Source organism: Electrophorus electricus, chromosome 13 (genome assembly GCF_041902795.1).
Source record: "Electrophorus electricus isolate QZ-2024a chromosome 13, ASM4190279v1, whole genome shotgun sequence".
Taxonomy (NCBI): domain Eukaryota; kingdom Metazoa; phylum Chordata; class Actinopteri; order Gymnotiformes; family Gymnotidae; genus Electrophorus; species Electrophorus electricus.
In genome coordinates this window covers 21993886-22015721 of record NC_137509.1, presented here as the reverse complement: position 1 = coordinate 22015721, position 21836 = coordinate 21993886, and the positions used below count along the sequence as shown (strand labels likewise).

The window sequence follows — 21836 nt, the reverse complement described above, 5'->3', positions numbered from 1 at the left end:
GCAACAAAAACTTACAGCATCTGCTATTCCCAGGTGCTAACAGATAGTTTTTTTAATTAATCACTGCATTTCACATCCTAGCATGTCATCTTGACAGTAAATTAAAGTGATGCAAGAGAAGCTTACAGCATCTCGTAGTCCAATGTGCTAATATATAGTTTTTTGATGAATCACTGCACTTCACATTCAGGCATGTGAGTTGGAGAGTAAATGAAAGTGATGCAAAAAAAACTTACAGCATCTGCTATTCCCAGGTGCTAACAGATAGTTTGAGTTAATTATTCATTGCACTTCAAATTTGAACATGATAGCTTGAACATAAATTAAAGGGATGCAATACAATCTTACAGCACCTGCTATTCCCTGGTACTAAAATATTTCTATTTAATCTGTACACTTCACATACAAGCTTGTCAGTTGCAGATTAAAGTAAAGTGATGCAACAAAAACTTACAGCATCTGCTATTCCCAGGTGCTAACAGATAGTTTTTTTAATTAATCACTGCATTTCACATCTTAGCATGTCATCTTGACAGTAAATTAAAGTGATGCAAGAGAAGCTTACAGCATCTCGTAGTCCAAGGTGCTAACAGATAGTTTTTTGATGAATCACTGCACTTCACATTCAGGCATGTGAGTTGGAGAGTAAATGAAAGTGATGCAAAAAAAACTTACAGCATCTGCTATTCCCAGGTGCTAACAGATAGTTTGAGTTAATTATTCACTGCACTTCAAATTTGAACATGATAGCTTGAACATAAATTAAAGGGATGCAATACAATCTTACAGCACCTGCTATTCCCTGGTACTAAAATATTTCTATTTAATCTGTACACTTCACATACAAGCTTGTCAGTTGCAGATTAAAGTAAAGTGATGCAACAAAAACTTACAGCATTTGCTATTCCCAGGAGCTAACAGATAGTTTTTTTAATTAATCACTGCACTTCACATCCTAGCATGTCATCTTGAAAGTAAATTAAAGTGATGCAAGAGAAGCTTACAGCATCTCGTAGTCCAAGGTGCTAACAGATAGATTTTTGAGGAATCACTGCACTTCACATTCAGGCATGTGAGTTGGAGAGTAAATGAAAGTGATGCAAAAAAAACTTACAGCATCTACTATTCCCAGGTGCTAACAGATAGTTTTTTTTATTAATCACTGCACTTCACATTTGAGCATGTCAGCTTGAAAGTAAATTAAAGTGATGCAAGAAAAGCTTACAGCACCTGGTATTCCTAGGTAGGGTCCCACCTCAGTACTATTCAGACCCAAACTTGCTTAGCTTCCAAGGTCAGATGAGATTGGGCGTTCTCAAGCTGGTGTGGCCGTAAGCCTTAAACACTTACTCAAATTGCCTAATCATAGCAAATATGATCAAAGACCAATCTGACAATTTTTTTATTAATCCCTGCACTTGACATTCTAGAATGTTATCTTGAATGTAATTAAATGATGCAATAAAAGCTTACAATATGGAGCTGGTATACGGAGGCACTAATTATTCACTGCACTTCAAATTTGAACATGATAGCTTGAACATAAATTAAAGGGATGCAAACAATCTTACAGCACCTGCTATTCCCTGGTACTAAAATATTTCTATTTAATCTGTACACTTCACATACAAGCTTGTCAGTTGCAGATTAAAGTAAAGTGATGCAACAAAAATTTACAGCATCTGCTATTCCCAGGTGCTAACAGATAGTTTTTTTAATTAATCACTGCACTTCACATCCTAGCATGTCATCTTGAAAGTAAATTAAAGTGATGCAAGAGAAGCTTACAGCATCTCGTAGTCCAAGGTGCTAACAGATAGATTTTTGAGGAATCACTGCACTTCACATTCAGGCATGTGAGTTGGAGAGTAAATGAAAGTGATGCAAAAAAAACTTACAGCATCTGCTATTCCCAGGTGCTAACAGATAGTTTTTTTTATTAATCACTGCACTTCACATTTGAGCATGTCAGCTTGAAAGTAAATTAAAGTGATGCAAGAAAAGCTTACAGCACCTGGTATTCCTAGGTAGGGTCCCACCTCAGTACTATTCAGGCCCAAACTTGCTTAGCTTCCAAGGTCAGATGAGATTGGGCGTTCTCAAGCTGGTGTGGCCGTAAGCCTTAAACACTTACTCAAATTGCCTAATCAAAGCAAATATGATCAAAGACCAATCTGACAATTTTTTTTATTAATCCCTGCACTTGACATTCTAGAATGTTATCTTGAATGTAATTAAATGATGCAATAAAAGCTTACAATACGGAGCTGGTATACGGAGGCACTAATTATTCACTGCACTTCAAATTTGAACATGATAGCTTGAACATAAATTAAAGGGATGCAAACAATCTTACAGCACCTGCTATTCCCTGGTACTAAAATATTTCTATTTAATCTGTACACTTCACATACAAGCTTGTCAGTTGCAGATTAAAGTAAAGTGACGCAACAAAAACTTACAGCATCTGCTATTCCCAGGTGCTAACAGATAGTTTTTTTAATTAATCACTGCATTTCACATCCTAGCATGTCATCTTGACAGTAAATTAAAGTGATGCAAGAGAAGCTTACAGCATCTCGTAGTCCAATTTGCTAACATATAGTTTTTTGATGAATCACTGCACTTCACATTCAGGCATGTGAGTTGGAGAGTAAATGAAAGTGATGCAAAAAAAACTTACAGCATCTGCTATTCCCAGGTGCTAACAGATGGTTTTTTTTATTAATCACTGCACTTCACATTTGAGCATGTCAGCTTGAAAGTAAATTAATGTGATGCAAGAAAAGCTTACAGCACCTGGTATTCCTAGGTAGGATCCCACCTCAGTACTATCCAGGCCCAAACTTGCTTAGCTTCCAAGGTCAGATGAGATTGGGCATTCTCAAACTGGTGTGGCCGTAAGCCTTAAACACTTACTCAAATTGCCTAATCATAGCAAATATGATCAAAGACCAATCTGACAATTTTTTTTATTAATCCCTGCAATTGACATTCTAGAATGTTATCTTGAATGTAAATGAAATGATGCAATAAAAGCTTACAACATCTGGTATACGGAGGAACTAACAGACAGTTTTTTGATGAATCACTGCACTTCACATTCAGGCACGTGAGTTGGAGAGTAAATAAAAGTGATGCAAAAAAAACTTACAGCATCTGCTATTCCCAGGTGCTAACAGATAGTTTTTTTAATTAATCACTGCACTTCACATTTGAGCATGTCAGCTTGAAAGTAAATTAAAGTGATGCAAGAAAAGCTTACAGCACCTGGTATTCCTAGGTAGGGTCCCACCTCAGTAGTATCCAGGCCCAAACTTACTTAGCTTCCAAGGTCAGATGAGATTGGGCGTGCTCAAACTGGTGTGGCCGTAAGCCTTAAACACTTACTCAAATTGCCTAATCATAGCAAATATGATCAAAGACCAATCTGACATTTTTTTTTATTAATCCCTGCACTTGACATTCTAGAATGTTATCTTGAATGTAAATTAAATGATGCATTAAAAGCTTACAAAATCTGGTATACGGAGGCACTAACAGACAGTTTTTTGATGAATCACTGCACTTCACATTCAGGCATGTGAGTTGGAGAGTAAATGAAAGTGATGCAAAAAAAACTTACAGCATCTGCTATTCCCAGGTGCTAACAGATAGTTTTTTTAATTAATCACTGCACTTCACATCCTAGCATGTCATCTTGAAAGTAAATTAAAGTGATGCAAGAGAAGCTTACAGCATCTCGTAGTCCAAGGTGCTAACAGATAGATTTTTGAGGAATCACTGACTTCACATTCAGGCATGTGAGTTGGAGAGTAAATGAAAGTGATGCAAAAAAAACTTACAGCATCTGCTATTCCCAGGTGCTAACAGATAGTTTTTTTTATTAATCACTGCACTTCACATTTGAGCATGTCAGCTTGAAAGTAAATTAAAGTGATGCAAGAAAAGCTTACAGCACCTGGTATTCCTAGGTAGGGTCCCACCTCAGTACTATTCAGGCCCAAACTTGCTTAGCTTCCAAGGTCAGATGAGATTGGGCGTTCTCAAGCTGGTGTGGCCGTAAGCCTTAAACACTTACTCAAATTGCCTAATCATAGCAAATATGATCAAAGACCAATCTGACAATTTTTTTTTATTAATCCCTGCACTTGACATTCTAGAATGTTATCTTGAATGTAATTAAATGATGCAATAAAAGCTTACAATACGGAGCTGGTATACGGAGGCACTAATTATTCACTGCACTTCAAATTTGAACATGATAGCTTGAACATAAATTAAAGGGATGCAAACAATCTTACAGCACCTGCTATTCCCTGGTACTAAAATATTTCTATTTAATCTGTACACTTCACATACAAGCTTGTCAGTTGCAGATTAAAGTAAAGTGATGCGACAAAAACTTACAGCATCTGCTATTCCCAGGTGCTAACAGACAGTTTTTTTAATTAATCACTGCATTTCACATCCTAGCATGTCATCTTGACAGTAAATTAAAGTGATGCAAGAGAAGCTTACAGCATCTCGTAGTCCAATGTGCTAACATATAGTTTTTTGATGAATCACTGCACTTCACATTCAGGCATGTGAGTTGGAGAGTAAATGAAAGTGATGCAAAAAAAACTTACAGCATCTGCTATTCCCAGGTGCTAACAGATAGTTTGAGTTAATTATTCACTGCACTTCAAATTTGAACATGATAGCTTGAACATAAATTAAAGGGATGCAATACAATCTTACAGCACCTGCTATTCCCTGGTACTAAAATATTTCTATTTAATCTGTACACTTCACATACAAGCTTGTCAGTTGCAGATTAAAGTAAAGTGATGCAACAAAAACTTACAGCATTTGCTATTCCCAGGTGCTAACAGATAGTTTTTTTAATTAATCACTGCACTTCACATCCTAGCATGTCATCTTGAAAGTAAATTAAAGTGATGCAAGAGAAGCTTACAGCATCTCGTAGTCCAAGGTGCTAACAGATAGATTTTTGAGGAATCACTGCACTTCACATTCAGGCATGTGAGTTGGAGAGTAAATGAAAGTGATGCAAAAAAAACTTACAGCATCTGCTATTCCCAGGTGCTAACAGATAGTTTTTTATATTAATCACTGCACTTCACATTTGAGCATGTCAGCTTGAAAGTAAATTAAAGTGATGCAAGAAAAGTTTACAGCACCTGGTATTCCTAGGTAGGGTCCCACCTCAGTACTATCCAGGCCCAAACTTGCTTAGCTTCCAAGGTCAGATGAGATTGGGCGTTCTCAAGCTGGTGTGGCCGTAAGCCTTAAACACTTACTCAAATTGCCTAATCATAGCAAATATGATCAAAGACCAATCTGACAATTTTTTTTATTAATCCCTGCACTTGACGTTCTAGAATGTTATCTTGAATGTAGATTAAATGATGCAATAAAATCTTACAACATCTTGTATACGGAGGCACTAACAGACAGTTTTTTGATGAATCACTGCACTTCACATTCAGGCATGTGAGTTGGAGAGTAAATGAAAGTGATGCAAAAAAAACTTACATCATCTGCTATTCCCAGGTGCTAACAGATAGTTTGAGTTAATTATTCACTGCACTTCAAATTTGAACATGATAGCTTGAAAATAAATTAAAGGGATGCAAACAATCTTACAGCACCTGCTATTCCCTGGTACTAAAATATTTCTATTTAATCTGTACACTTCACATACAAGCTTGTCAGTTGCAGATTAAAGTAAAGTGATGCAACAAAAACTTACAGCATCTGCTATTCCCAGGTGCTAACAGATAGTTTTTTTAATTAATCACTGCACTTCACATCCTAGCATGTCATTTTGAAAGTAAATTAAAGTGATGCAAGAGAAGCTTACAGCATCTCGTAGTCCAAGGTGCTAACAGATAGATTTTTGAGGAATCACTGCACTTCACATTCAGGCATGTGAGTTGGAGAGTAAATGAAAGTGATGCAAAAAAAACTTACAGCATCTGCTATTCCCAGGTGCTAACAGATAGTTTTTTTTATTAATCACTGCACTTCACATTTGAGCATGTCAGCTTGAAAGTAAATTAAAGTGATGCAAGAAAAGCTTACAGCACCTGGTATTCCTAGGTAGGATCCCACCTCAGTACTATCCAGGCCCAAACTTGCTTAGCTTCCAAGGTCAGATGAGATTGGGCATTCTCAAACTGGTGTGGCCGTAAGCCTTAAACACTTACTCAAATTGCCTAATCATAGCAAATATGATCAAAGACCAATCTGACAATTTTTTTTATTAATCCCTGCAATTGACATTCTAGAATGTTATCTTGAATGTAAATGAAATGATGCAATAAAAGCTTACAACATCTGGTATACGGAGGAACTAACAGACAGTTTTTTGATGAATCACTGCACTTCACATTCAGGCACGTGAGTTGGAGAGTAAATAAAAGTGATGCAAAAAAAACTTACAGCATCTGCTATTCCCAGGTGCTAACAGATAGTTTTTTTAATTAATCACTGCACTTCACATTTGAGCATGTCAGCTTGAAAGTAAATTAAAGTGATGCAAGAAAAGCTTACAGCACCTGGTATTCCTAGGTAGGGTCCCAGCTCAGTAGTATCCAGGCCCAAACTTGCTTAGCTTCCAAGGTCAGATGAGATTGGGCGTGCTCAAACTGGTGTGGCCGTAAGCCTTAAACACTTACTCAAATTGCCTAATCATAGCAAATATGATCAAAGACCAATCTGACATTTTTTTTTATTAATCCCTGCACTTGACATTCTAGAATGTTATCTTGAATGTAAATTAAATGATGCAATAAAAGCTTACAACATCTGGTATACGGAGGCACTAACAGACAGTTTTTTGATGAATCACTGCACTTCACATTCAGGCATGTGAGTTGGAGAGTAAATGAAAGTGATGCAAAAAAAACTTACAGCATCTGCTATTCCCAGGTGCTAACAGATAGTTTTTTTAATTAATCACTGCACTTCACATCCTAGCATGTCATCTTGAAAGTAAATTAAAGTGATGCAAGAGAAGCTTACAGCATCTCGTAGTCCAAGGTGCTAACAGATAGATTTTTGAGGAATCACTGCACTTCACATTCAGGCATGTGAGTTGGAGAGTAAATGAAAGTGATGCAAAAAAAACTTACAGCATCTGCTATTCCCAGGTGCTAACAGATAGTTTTTTTTATTAATCACTGCACTTCACATTTGAGCATGTCAGCTTGAAAGTAAATTAAAGTGATGCAAGAAAAGCTTACAGCACCTGGTATTCCTAGGTAGGGTCCCACCTCAGTACTATTCAGGCCCAAACTTGCTTAGCTTCCAAGGTCAGATGAGATTGGGCGTTCTCAAGCTGGTGTGGCCGTAAGCCTTAAACACTTACTCAAATTTCCTAATCATAGCAAATATGATCAAAGACCAATCTGACAATTTTTTTTTATTAATCCCTGCACTTGACATTCTAGAATGTTATCTTGAATGTAATTAAATGATGCAATAAAAGCTTACAATACGGAGCTGGTATACGGAGGCACTAATTATTCACTGCACTTCAAATTTGAACATGATAGCTTGAACATAAATTAAAGGGATGCAAACAATCTTACAGCACCTGCTATTCCCTGGTACTAAAATATTTCTATTTAATCTGTACACTTCACATACAAGCTTGTCAGTTGCAGATTAAAGTAAAGTGATGCGACAAAAACTTACAGCATCTGCTATTCCCAGGTGCTAACAGACAGTTTTTTTAATTAATCACTGCATTTCACATCCTAGCATGTCATCTTGACAGTAAATTAAAGTGATGCAAGAGAAGCTTACAGCATCTCGTAGTCCAATGTGCTAACATATAGTTTTTTGATGAATCACTGCACTTCACATTCAGGCATGTGAGTTGGAGAGTAAATGAAAGTGATGCAAAAAAAACTTACAGCATCTGCTATTCCCAGGTGCTAACAGATAGTTTGAGTTAATTATTCACTGCACTTCAAATTTGAACATGATAGCTTGAACATAAATTAAAGGGATGCAATACAATCTTACAGCACCTGCTATTCCCTGGTACTAAAATATTTCTATTTAATCTGTACACTTCACATACAAGCTTGTCAGTTGCAGATTAAAGTAAAGTGATGCAACAAAAACTTACAGCATTTGCTATTCCCAGGTGCTAACAGATAGTTTTTTTAATTAATCACTGCACTTCACATCCTAGCATGTCATCTTGAAAGTAAATTAAAGTGATGCAAGAGAAGCTTACAGCATCTCGTAGTCCAAGGTGCTAACAGATAGATTTTTGAGGAATCACTGCACTTCACATTCAGGCATGTGAGTTGGAGAGTAAATGAAAGTGATGCAAAAAAAACTTACAGCATCTGCTATTCCCAGGTGCTAACAGATAGTTTTTTATATTAATCACTGCACTTCACATTTGAGCATGTCAGCTTGAAAGTAAATTAAAGTGATGCAAGAAAAGTTTACAGCACCTGGTATTCCTAGGTAGGGTCCCACCTCAGTACTATCCAGGCCCAAACTTGCTTAGCTTCCAAGGTCAGATGAGATTGGGCGTTCTCAAGCTGGTGTGGCCGTAAGCCTTAAACACTTACTCAAATTGCCTAATCATAGCAAATATGATCAAAGACCAATCTGACAATTTTTTTTATTAATCCCTGCACTTGACGTTCTAGAATGTTATCTTGAATGTAGATTAAATGATGCAATAAAATCTTACAACATCTTGTATACGGAGGCACTAACAGACAGTTTTTTGATGAATCACTGCACTTCACATTCAGGCATGTGAGTTGGAGAGTAAATGAAAGTGATGCAAAAAAAACTTACATCATCTGCTATTCCCAGGTGCTAACAGATAGTTTGAGTTAATTATTCACTGCACTTCAAATTTGAACATGATAGCTTGAAAATAAATTAAAGGGATGCAAACAATCTTACAGCACCTGCTATTCCCTGGTACTAAAATATTTCTATTTAATCTGTACACTTCACATACAAGCTTGTCAGTTGCAGATTAAAGTAAAGTGATGCAACAAAAACTTACAGCATCTGCTATTCCCAGGTGCTAACAGATAGTTTTTTTAATTAATCACTGCACTTCACATCCTAGCATGTCATTTTGAAAGTAAATTAAAGTGATGCAAGAGAAGCTTACAGCATCTCGTAGTCCAAGGTGCTAACAGATAGATTTTTGAGGAATCACTGCACTTCACATTCAGGCATGTGAGTTGGAGAGTAAATGAAAGTGATGCAAAAAAAACTTACAGCATCTGCTATTCCCAGGTGCTAACAGATAGTTTTTTTTATTAATCACTGCACTTCACATTTGAGCATGTCAGCTTGAAAGTAAATTAAAGTGATGCAAGAAAAGCTTACAGCACCTGGTATTCCTAGGTAGGATCCCACCTCAGTACTATCCAGGCCCAAACTTGCTTAGCTTCCAAGGTCAGATGAGATTGGGCATTCTCAAACTGGTGTGGCCGTAAGCCTTAAACACTTACTCAAATTGCCTAATCATAGCAAATATGATCAAAGACCAATCTGACAATTTTTTTTATTAATCCCTGCAATTGACATTCTAGAATGTTATCTTGAATGTAAATGAAATGATGCAATAAAAGCTTACAACATCTGGTATACGGAGGAACTAACAGACAGTTTTTTGATGAATCACTGCACTTCACATTCAGGCACGTGAGTTGGAGAGTAAATAAAAGTGATGCAAAAAAAACTTACAGCATCTGCTATTCCCAGGTGCTAACAGATAGTTTTTTTAATTAATCACTGCACTTCACATTTGAGCATGTCAGCTTGAAAGTAAATTAAAGTGATGCAAGAAAAGCTTACAGCACCTGGTATTCCTAGGTAGGGTCCCAGCTCAGTAGTATCCAGGCCCAAACTTGCTTAGCTTCCAAGGTCAGATGAGATTGGGCGTGCTCAAACTGGTGTGGCCGTAAGCCTTAAACACTTACTCAAATTGCCTAATCATAGCAAATATGATCAAAGACCAATCTGACATTTTTTTTTATTAATCCCTGCACTTGACATTCTAGAATGTTATCTTGAATGTAAATTAAATGATGCAATAAAAGCTTACAACATCTGGTATACGGAGGCACTAACAGACAGTTTTTTGATGAATCACTGCACTTCACATTCAGGCATGTGAGTTGGAGAGTAAATGAAAGTGATGCAAAAAAAACTTACAGCATCTGCTATTCCCAGGTGCTAACAGATAGTTTTTTTAATTAATCACTGCACTTCACATCCTAGCATGTCATCTTGAAAGTAAATTAAAGTGATGCAAGAGAAGCTTACAGCATCTCGTAGTCCAAGGTGCTAACAGATAGATTTTTGAGGAATCACTGCACTTCACATTCAGGCATGTGAGTTGGAGAGTAAATGAAAGTGATGCAAAAAAAACTTACAGCATCTGCTATTCCCAGGTGCTAACAGATAGTTTTTTTTATTAATCACTGCACTTCACATTTGAGCATGTCAGCTTGAAAGTAAATTAAAGTGATGCAAGAAAAGCTTACAGCACCTGGTATTCCTAGGTAGGGTCCCACCTCAGTACTATTCAGGCCCAAACTTGCTTAGCTTCCAAGGTCAGATGAGATTGGGCGTTCTCAAGCTGGTGTGGCCGTAAGCCTTAAACACTTACTCAAATTTCCTAATCATAGCAAATATGATCAAAGACCAATCTGACAATTTTTTTTTATTAATCCCTGCACTTGACATTCTAGAATGTTATCTTGAATGTAATTAAATGATGCAATAAAAGCTTACAATACGGAGCTGGTATACGGAGGCACTAATTATTCACTGCACTTCAAATTTGAACATGATAGCTTGAACATAAATTAAAGGGATGCAAACAATCTTACAGCACCTGCTATTCCCTGGTACTAAAATATTTCTATTTAATCTGTACACTTCACATACAAGCTTGTCAGTTGCAGATTAAAGTAAAGTGATGCGACAAAAACTTACAGCATCTGCTATTCCCAGGTGCTAACAGACAGTTTTTTTAATTAATCACTGCATTTCACATCCTAGCATGTCATCTTGACAGTAAATTAAAGTGATGCAAGAGAAGCTTACAGCATCTCGTAGTCCAATGTGCTAACATATAGTTTTTTGATGAATCACTGCACTTCACATTCAGGCATGTGAGTTGGAGAGTAAATGAAAGTGATGCAAAAAAAACTTACAGCATCTGCTATTCCCAGGTGCTAACAGATAGTTTGAGTTAATTATTCACTGCACTTCAAATTTGAACATGATAGCTTGAACATAAATTAAAGGGATGCAATACAATCTTACAGCACCTGCTATTCCCTGGTACTAAAATATTTCTATTTAATCTGTACACTTCACATACAAGCTTGTCAGTTGCAGATTAAAGTAAAGTGATGCAACAAAAACTTACAGCATTTGCTATTCCCAGGTGCTAACAGATAGTTTTTTTAATTAATCACTGCACTTCACATCCTAGCATGTCATCTTGAAAGTAAATTAAAGTGATGCAAGAGAAGCTTACAGCATCTCGTAGTCCAAGGTGCTAACAGATAGATTTTTGAGGAATCACTGCACTTCACATTCAGGCATGTGAGTTGGAGAGTAAATGAAAGTGATGCAAAAAAAACTTACAGCATCTGCTATTCCCAGGTGCTAACAGATAGTTTTTTTTATTAATCACTGCACTTCACATTTGAGCATGTCAGCTTGAAAGTAAATTAAAGTGATGCAAGAAAAGCTTACAGCACCTGGTATTCCTAGGTAGGATCCCACCTCAGTACTATCCAGGCCCAAACTTGCTTAGCTTCCAAGGTCAGATGAGATTGGGCGTGCTCAAACTGGTGTGGCCGTAAGCCTTAAACACTTACTCAAATTGCCTAATCATAGCAAATATGATCAAAGACCAATCTGACAATTTTTTTTATTAATCCCTGCACTTGACGTTCTAGAATGTTATCTTGAATGTAGATTAAATGATGCAATAAAATCTTACAACATCTTGTATACGGAGGCACTAACAGACAGTTTTTTGATGAATCACTGCACTTCACATTCAGGCATGTGAGTTGGAGAGTAAATGAAAGTGATGCAAAAAAAACTTACATCATCTGCTATTCCCAGGTGCTAACAGATAGTTTGAGTTAATTATTCACTGCACTTCAAATTTGAACATGATAGCTTGAAAATAAATTAAAGGGATGCAAACAATCTTACAGCACCTGCTATTCCCTGGTACTAAAATATTTCTATTTAATCTGTACACTTCACATACAAGCTTGTCAGTTGCAGATTAAAGTAAAGTGATGCAACAAAAACTTACAGCATCTGCTATTCCCAGGTGCTAACAGATAGTTTTTTTAATTAATCACTGCACTTCACATCCTAGCATGTCATTTTGAAAGTAAATTAAAGTGATGCAAGAGAAGCTTACAGCATCTCGTAGTCCAAGGTGCTAACAGATAGATTTTTGAGGAATCACTGCACTTCACATTCAGGCATGTGAGTTGGAGAGTAAATGAAAGTGATGCAAAAAAAACTTACAGCATCTGCTATTCCCAGGTGCTAACAGATAGTTTTTTTTATTAATCACTGCACTTCACATTTGAGCATGTCAGCTTGAAAGTAAATTAAAGTGATGCAAGAAAAGCTTACAGCACCTGGTATTCCTAGGTAGGATCCCACCTCAGTACTATCCAGGCCCAAACTTGCTTAGCTTCCAAGGTCAGATGAGATTGGGCATTCTCAAACTGGTGTGGCCGTAAGCCTTAAACACTTACTCAAATTGCCTAATCATAGCAAATATGATCAAAGACCAATCTGACAATTTTTTTTATTAATCCCTGCAATTGACATTCTAGAATGTTATCTTGAATGTAAATGAAATGATGCAATAAAAGCTTACAACATCTGGTATACGGAGGAACTAACAGACAGTTTTTTGATGAATCACTGCACTTCACATTCAGGCACGTGAGTTGGAGAGTAAATAAAAGTGATGCAAAAAAAACTTACAGCATCTGCTATTCCCAGGTGCTAACAGATAGTTTTTTTAATTAATCACTGCACTTCACATTTGAGCATGTCAGCTTGAAAGTAAATTAAAGTGATGCAAGAAAAGCTTACAGCACCTGGTATTCCTAGGTAGGGTCCCACCTCAGTACTATTCAGGCCCAAACTTGCTTAGCTTCCAAGGTCAGATGAGATTGGGCGTTCTCAAGCTGGTGTGGCCGTAAGCCTTAAACACTTACTCAAATTTCCTAATCATAGCAAATATGATCAAAGACCAATCTGACAATTTTTTTTTATTAATCCCTGCACTTGACATTCTAGAATGTTATCTTGAATGTAATTAAATGATGCAATAAAAGCTTACAATACGGAGCTGGTATACGGAGGCACTAATTATTCACTGCACTTCAAATTTGAACATGATAGCTTGAACATAAATTAAAGGGATGCAAACAATCTTACAGCACCTGCTATTCCCTGGTACTAAAATATTTCTATTTAATCTGTACACTTCACATACAAGCTTGTCAGTTGCAGATTAAAGTAAAGTGATGCGACAAAAACTTACAGCATCTGCTATTCCCAGGTGCTAACAGACAGTTTTTTTAATTAATCACTGCATTTCACATCCTAGCATGTCATCTTGACAGTAAATTAAAGTGATGCAAGAGAAGCTTACAGCATCTCGTAGTCCAATGTGCTAACATATAGTTTTTTGATGAATCACTGCACTTCACATTCAGGCATGTGAGTTGGAGAGTAAATGAAAGTGATGCAAAAAAAACTTACAGCATCTGCTATTCCCAGGTGCTAACAGATAGTTTGAGTTAATTATTCACTGCACTTCAAATTTGAACATGATAGCTTGAACATAAATTAAAGGGATGCAATACAATCTTACAGCACCTGCTATTCCCTGGTACTAAAATATTTCTATTTAATCTGTACACTTCACATACAAGCTTGTCAGTTGCAGATTAAAGTAAAGTGATGCAACAAAAACTTACAGCATTTGCTATTCCCAGGTGCTAACAGATAGTTTTTTTAATTAATCACTGCACTTCACATCCTAGCATGTCATCTTGAAAGTAAATTAAAGTGATGCAAGAGAAGCTTACAGCATCTCGTAGTCCAAGGTGCTAACAGATAGATTTTTGAGGAATCACTGCACTTCACATTCAGGCATGTGAGTTGGAGAGTAAATGAAAGTGATGCAAAAAAAACTTACAGCATCTGCTATTCCCAGGTGCTAACAGATAGTTTTTTTTATTAATCACTGCACTTCACATTTGAGCATGTCAGCTTGAAAGTAAATTAAAGTGATGCAAGAAAAGCTTACAGCACCTGGTATTCCTAGGTAGGATCCCACCTCAGTACTATCCAGGCCCAAACTTGCTTAGCTTCCAAGGTCAGATGAGATTGGGCGTGCTCAAACTGGTGTGGCCGTAAGCCTTAAACACTTACTCAAATTGCCTAATCATAGCAAATATGATCAAAGACCAATCTGACAATTTTTTTTATTAATCCCTGCACTTGACGTTCTAGAATGTTATCTTGAATGTAGATTAAATGATGCAATAAAATCTTACAACATCTTGTATACGGAGGCACTAACAGACAGTTTTTTGATGAATCACTGCACTTCACATTCAGGCATGTGAGTTGGAGAGTAAATGAAAGTGATGCAAAAAAAACTTACATCATCTGCTATTCCCAGGTGCTAACAGATAGTTTGAGTTAATTATTCACTGCACTTCAAATTTGAACATGATAGCTTGAAAATAAATTAAAGGGATGCAAACAATCTTACAGCACCTGCTATTCCCTGGTACTAAAATATTTCTATTTAATCTGTACACTTCACATACAAGCTTGTCAGTTGCAGATTAAAGTAAAGTGATGCAACAAAAACTTACAGCATCTGCTATTCCCAGGTGCTAACAGATAGTTTTTTTAATTAATCACTGCACTTCACATCCTAGCATGTCATTTTGAAAGTAAATTAAAGTGATGCAAGAGAAGCTTACAGCATCTCGTAGTCCAAGGTGCTAACAGATAGATTTTTGAGGAATCACTGCACTTCACATTCAGGCATGTGAGTTGGAGAGTAAATGAAAGTGATGCAAAAAAAACTTACAGCATCTGCTATTCCCAGGTGCTAACAGATAGTTTTTTTTATTAATCACTGCACTTCACATTTGAGCATGTCAGCTTGAAAGTAAATTAAAGTGATGCAAGAAAAGCTTACAGCACCTGGTATTCCTAGGTAGGATCCCACCTCAGTACTATCCAGGCCCAAACTTGCTTAGCTTCCAAGGTCAGATGAGATTGGGCATTCTCAAACTGGTGTGGCCGTAAGCCTTAAACACTTACTCAAATTGCCTAATCATAGCAAATATGATCAAAGACCAATCTGACAATTTTTTTTATTAATCCCTGCAATTGACATTCTAGAATGTTATCTTGAATGTAAATGAAATGATGCAATAAAAGCTTACAACATCTGGTATACGGAGGAACTAACAGACAGTTTTTTGATGAATCACTGCACTTCACATTCAGGCACGTGAGTTGGAGAGTAAATAAAAGTGATGCAAAAAAAACTTACAGCATCTGCTATTCCCAGGTGCTAACAGATAGTTTTTTTAATTAATCACTGCACTTCACATTTGAGCATGTCAGCTTGAAAGTAAATTAAAGTGATGCAAGAAAAGCTTACAGCACCTGGTATTCCTAGGTAGGGTCCCAGCTCAGTACTATCCAGGCCCAAACTTGCTTAGCTTCCAAGGTCAGATGAGATTGGGCGTGCTCAAACTGGTGTGGCCGTAAGCCTTAAACACTTACTCAAATTGCCTAATCATAGCAAATATGATCAAAGACCAATCTGACATTTTTTTTTATTAATCCCTGCACTTGACATTCTAGAATGTTATCTTGAATGTAAATTAAATGATGCAATAAAAGCTTACAACATCTGGTATACGGAGGCACTAACAGACAGTTTTTTGATGAATCACTGCACTTCACATTCAGGCATGTGAGTTGGAGAGTAAATGAAAGTGATGCAAAAAAAACTTACAGCATCTGCTATTCCCAGGTGCTAACAGATAGTTTTTTTAATTAATCACTGCACTTCACATCCTAGCATGTCATCTTGAAAGTAAATTAAAGTGATGCAAGAGAAGCTTACAGCATCTCGTAGTCCAAGGTGCTAACAGATAGATTTTTGAGGAATCACTGCACTTCACATTCAGGCATGTGAGTTGGAGAGTAAATGAAAGTGATGCAAAAAAAACTTACAGCATCTGCTATTCCCAGGTGCTAACAGATAGTTTTTTTTATTAATCACTGCACTTCACATTTGAGCATGTCAGCTTGAAAGTAAATTAAAGTGATGCAAGAAAAGCTTACAGCACCTGGTATTCCTAGGTAGGATCCCACCTCAGTACTATCCAGGCCCAAACTTGCTTAGCTTCCAAGGTCAGATGAGATTGGGCATTCTCAAACTGGTGTGGCCGTAAGCCTTAAACACTTACTCAAATTGCCTAATCATAGCAAATATGATCAAAGACCAATCTGACAATTTTTTTTATTAATCCCTGCAATTGACATTCTAGAATGTTATCTTGAATGTAAATGAAATGATGCAATAAAAGCTTACAACATCTGGTATACGGAGGAACTAACAGACAGTTTTTTGATGAATCACTGCACTTCACATTCAGGCACGTGAGTTGGAGAGTAAATAAAAGTGATGCAAAAAAAACTTACAGCATCTGCTATTCCCAGGTGCTAACAGATAGTTTTTTTAATTAATCACTGCACTTCACATTTGAGCATGTCAGCTTGAAAGTAAATTAAAGTGATGCAAGAAAAGCTTACAGCACCTGGTATTCCTAGGTAGGGTCCCACCTCAGTACTATTCAGGCCCAAACTTGCTTAGCTTCCAAGGTCAGATGAGATTGGGCGTTCTCAAGCTGGTGTGGCCGTAAGCCTTAAACACTTACTCAAATTTCCTAATCATAGCAAATATGATCAAAGACCAATCTGACAATTTTTTTTTATTAATCCCTGCACTTGACATTCTAGAATGTTATCTTGAATGTAATTAAATGATGCAATAAAAGCTTACAATACGGAGCTGGTATACGGAGGCACTAATTATTCACTGCACTTCAAATTTGAACATGATAGCTTGAACATAAATTAAAGGGATGCAAACAATCTTACAGCACCTGCTATTCCCTGGTACTAAAATATTTCTATTTAATCTGTACACTTCACATACAAGCTTGTCAGTTGCAGATTAAAGTAAAGTGATGCGACAAAAACTTACAGCATCTGCTATTCCCAGGTGCTAACAGACAGTTTTTTTAATTAATCACTGCATTTCACATCCTAGCATGTCATCTTGACAGTAAATTAAAGTGATGCAAGAGAAGCTTACAGCATCTCGTAGTCCAATGTGCTAACATATAGTTTTTTGATGAATCACTGCACTTCACATTCAGGCATGTGAGTTGGAGAGTAAATGAAAGTGATGCAAAAAAAACTTACAGCATCTGCTATTCCCAGGTGCTAACAGATAGTTTGAGTTAATTATTCACTGCACTTCAAATTTGAACATGATAGCTTGAACATAAATTAAAGGGATGCAATACAATCTTACAGCACCTGCTATTCCCTGGTACTAAAATATTTCTATTTAATCTGTACACTTCACATACAAGCTTGTCAGTTGCAGATTAAAGTAAAGTGATGCAACAAAAACTTACAGCATTTGCTATTCCCAGGTGCTAACAGATAGTTTTTTTAATTAATCACTGCACTTCACATCCTAGCATGTCATCTTGAAAGTAAATTAAAGTGATGCAAGAGAAGCTTACAGCATCTCGTAGTCCAAGGTGCTAACAGATAGATTTTTGAGGAATCACTGCACTTCACATTCAGGCATGTGAGTTGGAGAGTAAATGAAAGTGATGCAAAAAAAACTTACAGCATCTGCTATTCCCAGGTGCTAACAGATAGTTTTTTTTATTAATCACTGCACTTCACATTTGAGCATGTCAGCTTGAAAGTAAATTAAAGTGATGCAAGAAAAGCTTACAGCACCTGGTATTCCTAGGTAGGATCCCACCTCAGTACTATCCAGGCCCAAACTTGCTTAGCTTCCAAGGTCAGATGAGATTGGGCGTGCTCAAACTGGTGTGGCCGTAAGCCTTAAACACTTACTCAAATTGCCTAATCATAGCAAATATGATCAAAGACCAATCTGACAATTTTTTTTATTAATCCCTGCACTTGACGTTCTAGAATGTTATCTTGAATGTAGATTAAATGATGCAATAAAATCTTACAACATCTTGTATACGGAGGCACTAACAGACAGTTTTTTGATGAATCACTGCACTTCACATTCAGGCATGTGAGTTGGAGAGTAAATGAAAGTGATGCAAAAAAAACTTACATCATCTGCTATTCCCAGGTGCTAACAGATAGTTTGAGTTAATTATTCACTGCACTTCAAATTTGAACATGATAGCTTGAAAATAAATTAAAGGGATGCAAACAATCTTACAGCACCTGCTATTCCCTGGTACTAAAATATTTCTATTTAATCTGTACACTTCACATACAAGCTTGTCAGTTGCAGATTAAAGTAAAGTGATGCAACAAAAACTTACAGCATCTGCTATTCCCAGGTGCTAACAGATAGTTTTTTTAATTAATCACTGCACTTCACATCCTAGCATGTCATTTTGAAAGTAAATTAAAGTGATGCAAGAGAAGCTTACAGCATCTCGTAGTCCAAGGTGCTAACAGATAGATTTTTGAGGAATCACTGCACTTCACATTCAGGCATGTGAGTTGGAGAGTAAATGAAAGTGATGCAAAAAAAACTTACAGCATCTGCTATTCCCAGGTGCTAACAGATAGTTTTTTTTATTAATCACTGCACTTCACATTTGAGCATGTCAGCTTGAAAGTAAATTAAAGTGATGCAAGAAAAGCTTACAGCACCTGGTATTCCTAGGTAGGATCCCACCTCAGTACTATCCAGGCCCAAACTTGCTTAGCTTCCAAGGTCAGATGAGATTGGGCATTCTCAAACTGGTGTGGCCGTAAGCCTTAAACACTTACTCAAATTGCCTAATCATAGCAAATATGATCAAAGACCAATCTGACAATTTTTTTTATTAATCCCTGCAATTGACATTCTAGAATGTTATCTTGAATGTAAATGAAATGATGCAATAAAAGCTTACAACATCTGGTATACGGAGGAACTAACAGACAGTTTTTTGATGAATCACTGCACTTCACATTCAGGCACGTGAGTTGGAGAGTAAATAAAAGTGATGCAAAAAAAACTTACAGCATCTGCTATTCCCAGGTGCTAACAGATAGTTTTTTTAATTAATCACTGCACTTCACATTTGAGCATGTCAGCTTGAAAGTAAATTAAAGTGATGCAAGAAAAGCTTACAGCACCTGGTATTCCTAGGTAGGGTCCCAGCTCAGTACTATCCAGGCCCAAACTTGCTTAGCTTCCAAGGTCAGATGAGATTGGGCGTGCTCAAACTGGTGTGGCCGTAAGCCTTAAACACTTACTCAAATTGCCTAATCATAGCAAATATGATCAAAGACCAATCTGACATTTTTTTTTATTAATCCCTGCACTTGACATTCTAGAATGTTATCTTGAATGTAAATTAAATGATGCAATAAAAGCTTACAACATCTGGTATACGGAGGCACTAACAGACAGTTTTTTGATGAATCACTGCACTTCACATTCAGGCATGTGAGTTGGAGAGTAAATGAAAGTGATGCAAAAAAAACTTACAGCATCTGCTATTCCCAGGTGCTAACAGATAGTTTTTTTAATTAATCACTGCACTTCACATCCTAGCATGTCATCTTGAAAGTAAATTAAAGTGATGCAAGAGAAGCTTACAGCATCTCGTAGTCCAAGGTGCTAACAGATAGATTTTTGAGGAATCACTGCACTTCACATTCAGGCATGTGAGTTGGAGAGTAAATGAAAGTGATGCAAAAAAAACTTACAGCATCTGCTATTCCCAGGTGCTAACAGATAGTTTTTTTTATTAATCACTGCACTTCACATTTGAGCATGTCAGCTTGAAAGTAAATTAAAGTGATGCAAGAAAAGCTTACAGCACCTGGTATTCCTAGGTAGGGTCCCACCTCAGTACTATTCAGGCCCAAACTTGCTTAGCTTCCAAGGTCAGATGAGATTGGGCGTTCTCAAGCTGGTGTGGCCGTAAGCCTTAAACACTTACTCAAATTTCCTAATCATAGCAAATATGATCAAAGACCAATCTGACAATTTTTTTTTATTAATCCCTGCACTTGACATTCTAGAATGTTATCTTGAATGTAATTAAATGATGCAATAAAAGCTTACAATACGGAGCTGGTATACGGAGGCACTAATTATTCACTGCACTTCAAATTTGAACATGATAGCTTGAACATAAATTAAAGGGATGCAAACAATCTTACAGCACCTGCTATTCCCTGGTACTAAAATATTTCTATTTAATCTGTACACTTCACATACAAGCTTGTCAGTTGCAGATTAAAGTAAAGTGATGCGACAAAAACTTACAGCATCTGCTATTCCCAGGTGCTAACAGACAGTTTTTTTAATTAATCACTGCATTTCACATCCTAGCATGTCATCTTGACAGTAAATTAAAGTGATGCAAGAGAAGCTTACAGCATCTCGTAGTCCAATGTGCTAACATATAGTTTTTTGATGAATCACTGCACTTCACATTCAGGCATGTGAGTTGGAGAGTAAATGAAAGTGATGCAAAAAAAACTTACAGCATCTGCTATTCCCAGGTGCTAACAGATAGTTTGAGTTAATTATTCACTGCACTTCAAATTTGAACATGATAGCTTGAACATAAATTAAAGGGATGCAATACAATCTTACAGCACCTGCTATTCCCTGGTACTAAAATATTTCTATTTAATCTGTACACTTCACATACAAGCTTGTCAGTTGCAGATTAAAGTAAAGTGATGCAACAAAAACTTACAGCATTTGCTATTCCCAGGTGCTAACAGATAGTTTTTTTAATTAATCACTGCACTTCACATCCTAGCATGTCATCTTGAAAGTAAATTAAAGTGATGCAAGAGAAGCTTACAGCATCTCGTAGTCCAAGGTGCTAACAGATAGATTTTTGAGGAATCACTGCACTTCACATTCAGGCATGTGAGTTGGAGAGTAAATGAAAGTGATGCAAAAAAAACTTACAGCATCTGCTATTCCCAGGTGCTAACAGATAGTTTTTTATATTAATCACTGCACTTCACATTTGAGCATGTCAGCTTGAAAGTAAATTAAAGTGATGCAAGAAAAGTTTACAGCACCTGGTATTCCTAGGTAGGGTCCCACCTCAGTACTATCCAGGCCCAAACTTGCTTAGCTTCCAAGGTCAGATGAGATTGGGCGTTCTCAAGCTGGTGTGGCCGTAAGCCTTAAACACTTACTCAAATTGCCTAATCATAGCAAATATGATCAAAGACCAATCTGACAATTTTTTTTATTAATCCCTGCACTTGACGTTCTAGAATGTTATCTTGAATGTAGATTAAATGATGCAATAAAATCTTACAACATCTTGTATACGGAGGCACTAACAGACAGTTTTTTGATGAATCACTGCACTTCACATTCAGGCATGTGAGTTGGAGAGTAAATGAAAGTGATGCAAAAAAAACTTACATCATCTGCTATTCCCAGGTGCTAACAGATA

The 21836-nt window shown here is 36.8% G+C and overlaps 26 pseudogenes; all 26 read right to left on the bottom strand.

The window, feature by feature from the left end:
* Positions 1-1218: 1218 nt before the first annotated feature.
* LOC145648468 (5S ribosomal RNA) lies at positions 1219-1337 on the bottom strand (annotated as a pseudogene).
* A 665-nt stretch (positions 1338-2002) lies between these two features.
* On the bottom strand, positions 2003-2121 carry LOC145646895 (5S ribosomal RNA; annotated as a pseudogene).
* A 666-nt stretch (positions 2122-2787) lies between these two features.
* On the bottom strand, positions 2788-2906 carry LOC145648224 (5S ribosomal RNA; annotated as a pseudogene).
* A 352-nt stretch (positions 2907-3258) lies between these two features.
* On the bottom strand, positions 3259-3377 carry LOC145650637 (5S ribosomal RNA; annotated as a pseudogene).
* Positions 3378-3949: 572 nt separating this feature from the next.
* Positions 3950-4068, bottom strand: LOC145646894 (5S ribosomal RNA; annotated as a pseudogene).
* Positions 4069-5174: 1106 nt separating this feature from the next.
* On the bottom strand, positions 5175-5293 carry LOC145647980 (5S ribosomal RNA; annotated as a pseudogene).
* A 790-nt stretch (positions 5294-6083) lies between these two features.
* LOC145648223 (5S ribosomal RNA) lies at positions 6084-6202 on the bottom strand (annotated as a pseudogene).
* A 352-nt stretch (positions 6203-6554) lies between these two features.
* LOC145650180 (5S ribosomal RNA) lies at positions 6555-6673 on the bottom strand (annotated as a pseudogene).
* Positions 6674-7246: 573 nt separating this feature from the next.
* On the bottom strand, positions 7247-7365 carry LOC145646893 (5S ribosomal RNA; annotated as a pseudogene).
* Positions 7366-8471: 1106 nt separating this feature from the next.
* Positions 8472-8590, bottom strand: LOC145647979 (5S ribosomal RNA; annotated as a pseudogene).
* Positions 8591-9380: 790 nt separating this feature from the next.
* On the bottom strand, positions 9381-9499 carry LOC145648222 (5S ribosomal RNA; annotated as a pseudogene).
* A 352-nt stretch (positions 9500-9851) lies between these two features.
* On the bottom strand, positions 9852-9970 carry LOC145650179 (5S ribosomal RNA; annotated as a pseudogene).
* A 573-nt stretch (positions 9971-10543) lies between these two features.
* On the bottom strand, positions 10544-10662 carry LOC145646892 (5S ribosomal RNA; annotated as a pseudogene).
* A 1106-nt stretch (positions 10663-11768) lies between these two features.
* On the bottom strand, positions 11769-11887 carry LOC145647682 (5S ribosomal RNA; annotated as a pseudogene).
* Positions 11888-12677: 790 nt separating this feature from the next.
* LOC145648221 (5S ribosomal RNA) lies at positions 12678-12796 on the bottom strand (annotated as a pseudogene).
* Positions 12797-13148: 352 nt separating this feature from the next.
* LOC145646891 (5S ribosomal RNA) lies at positions 13149-13267 on the bottom strand (annotated as a pseudogene).
* A 1106-nt stretch (positions 13268-14373) lies between these two features.
* LOC145647681 (5S ribosomal RNA) lies at positions 14374-14492 on the bottom strand (annotated as a pseudogene).
* A 790-nt stretch (positions 14493-15282) lies between these two features.
* Positions 15283-15401, bottom strand: LOC145648220 (5S ribosomal RNA; annotated as a pseudogene).
* A 352-nt stretch (positions 15402-15753) lies between these two features.
* LOC145648504 (5S ribosomal RNA) lies at positions 15754-15872 on the bottom strand (annotated as a pseudogene).
* A 573-nt stretch (positions 15873-16445) lies between these two features.
* On the bottom strand, positions 16446-16564 carry LOC145648219 (5S ribosomal RNA; annotated as a pseudogene).
* Positions 16565-16916: 352 nt separating this feature from the next.
* LOC145646890 (5S ribosomal RNA) lies at positions 16917-17035 on the bottom strand (annotated as a pseudogene).
* Positions 17036-18141: 1106 nt separating this feature from the next.
* On the bottom strand, positions 18142-18260 carry LOC145647680 (5S ribosomal RNA; annotated as a pseudogene).
* A 790-nt stretch (positions 18261-19050) lies between these two features.
* LOC145648218 (5S ribosomal RNA) lies at positions 19051-19169 on the bottom strand (annotated as a pseudogene).
* Positions 19170-19521: 352 nt separating this feature from the next.
* LOC145648503 (5S ribosomal RNA) lies at positions 19522-19640 on the bottom strand (annotated as a pseudogene).
* Positions 19641-20213: 573 nt separating this feature from the next.
* LOC145646889 (5S ribosomal RNA) lies at positions 20214-20332 on the bottom strand (annotated as a pseudogene).
* Positions 20333-21438: 1106 nt separating this feature from the next.
* Positions 21439-21557, bottom strand: LOC145647977 (5S ribosomal RNA; annotated as a pseudogene).
* Between the last annotated feature and the right edge of the window lie 279 nt (positions 21558-21836).